The sequence below is a fragment of the Saccopteryx bilineata genome, chromosome 8, assembly GCF_036850765.1.
Source record: "Saccopteryx bilineata isolate mSacBil1 chromosome 8, mSacBil1_pri_phased_curated, whole genome shotgun sequence".
NCBI lineage: Eukaryota > Metazoa > Chordata > Mammalia > Chiroptera > Emballonuridae > Saccopteryx > Saccopteryx bilineata.
Genome location: NC_089497.1, coordinates 92,337,262 through 92,339,522, shown reverse-complemented (window position 1 = coordinate 92,339,522; position 2,261 = coordinate 92,337,262). Strand labels below are relative to the sequence as shown.

At 41.8% G+C, this 2,261-nt stretch overlaps 1 non-coding gene across 1 annotated transcript; it reads left to right on the top strand.

Annotated features, from left to right (window-relative positions):
• Positions 1-355: 355 nt before the first annotated feature.
• Positions 356-547, top strand: LOC136312376 (small nucleolar RNA SNORA23). Its single transcript, XR_010726968.1, has one exon. It is a non-coding gene; the product is annotated as a small nucleolar RNA SNORA23 (small nucleolar RNA).
• Positions 548-2,261: the final 1,714 nt, after the last annotated feature.

The following is a 2,261-nucleotide window of genomic DNA, read 5'->3' as shown; positions in this document are numbered from 1 at the left end:
TGGCTTACTTGTTACTTGTACAGTCACCCTAGGCTCATAGATGATAATGTGAGATGGGGCTGATGGCCCTGGACACCTTCAGTCTTCAGTGGCAAGTTCCAGCAGGCTGAGCAAGGTTAGGTCACAGGTGGCTGGAGCAGGGCAGGAAGAGACTGAACCCTCCCTTGGATGACTGAGCAGCCTACCTTCCAGTGTCCCTTTTTCCCACAGCAAGGGCATGGCCCTGGTAGGGGCTGAGGAGTCAAACAAGCTTTTGCCCAATGATCTTCTTTTTCACACTTGAAGCAGAGCCCTGATGGAGTCTTATTAGGCCCCTTCGGGGCATTGGAGACTTTAAGGAGGGCTGCCAAGAGCCAGCATTTTGCTTGATCTCTTTGGGCTCTGTCTGTCTTCTCCTGTCCCTCTCGGTCATTATAGACCTTAAAAGCCTTGCTCATCCACACAAACATTATGCAGCCAAAGAGTAAGTTGGGATCATAGTACTGGTCTAGTGTTGTCTCATGGACATAATTTTTTCACTGGCCAGCCTCTAGATTCCCACACACACACACACAAATAATAATAATAAATAAAAAACAAAAACAAACAAACAAAAAACCTTGCTCAGGAGATTTTGTTAAGGTGTTTGAAGGCCTTCCTCTACCTATTTAAGATTTTTTTCATATATTGGGGGCTGATTGGAAGAAGACAGAGGAAGGACAGTGTAATTTGCAGGAAGAGGAGGTTTAGAGTGTGCTAAGAGGATTTAATAGGTGGAACAGGTTTGATAGAGAGAGGGACAAGAGCAATGTAAAATAAGGCTTATACAATTGCTCTTGTGGAATAAGTATCTTCTCTTGGCTCATGGTGTCTCAACAAACATTCAGGAACCCACTGAGGAGCCTCAGCAGACCTAGGAAAAACACACACATATTCTCAGTCCCATAGGAGAACAGGGTCTGGCCCTTGCCAGATTTCTGTGAGTGAGTCCTTCCATTACACTTCAGAGAAGGCTTTCCTTGTTGATTCCAAGTCTCTAAGGCACTGAATGGCCCTGTACATCAGCATTTAAAATTTTTTAAACTAAAAAGAGTATAATAAAGAATATTTTCAGGAGTTCCAGGGTATGACTCCCCTTTTTAATTTTTTTAAATTGACTTTTAAGTGTTTAATGGGCATGTTTAAAATCTGATTAATCCTAATATCTGAGTTGCTATTTTGCTTTCAACTGAGAAAACAAAGAACACACCTTACAAAGCACCAACAAAAATAAGCAATTCCGTAGGATCTACATTTTATTCTATTTAAATTTAAATGAGCACTCTTTACATATTCCAATTTTAAAGCAAAAATGTAGGAAAGAAACTATTTTATATTTTCAATATAAGAGCCAGCATTTCCAATTTTTTTGCATGCAAGAACTTAATTTAGGCCTTAAAAATCACATTTCAGACAACATGAGATAAAAACTAAACAGAAACTGAATCATACAAACTAGAAAGAAAGCTAGGATTTCAGAGCACAATCAGACTAGAAAGATGCCTGCTTGATCTCAGTCAGGGCATTTTCTGATAGGGGGATTGAAGGACGCAATCCTGAGAAAATTTGCTCTCGGCAGCTGCATGTGTAATTTTGTAGTCAGATCCACCAGGTGTCCCCTGCCTAAATTTCCAGGCAAAAAATAGAAGGGAAATAAAATGATAGTTTAGAGGATTGTAGCTAAAACATTAAAGAAAATCAGACAATAACAGGAAATAGTGTGACTTTAATAGCTGAGTCTCCTAACCATTGTCAAATTCCATAGTTACTGTAACTGGTGGCTCATGTTGACTATGATAAGACTTCTCCTCTTCCTTAATTTTAGCTGAGCAGCTAACTAAGCAGCCAGAGACAACTAGGAGCAGCAACACTGTCCCACATTCCTTAGCCCCTGTAAAACCAGTAGCTGTGGCCATCATCACAGCTGCGTGGCCCATGCAGGTTCACATTTGATTTGAACCAATGGTAATGAAACGATGGAATCAAGAACTGGTGGGCCACTTCCTTTAATCTTAGCTCACACCTGGCAGGTGAGAAAATACACACAGTGGGAAAACACTTTCCTTTATATTCAGGGCCCCCAAAGCCACTGACTTATCCGAGTATTTCTAGAATCAAAGGCTCCGTTGACTGACCAGGCAGTGGCGCAGTGGGTAGAATGACGGACTGGGATGCTGAGGACCCAGGTTCAAGACCCCAAGGTCGCCAGCTTGAGCATGGGCTCATCTGGTTTGAGCACAAGC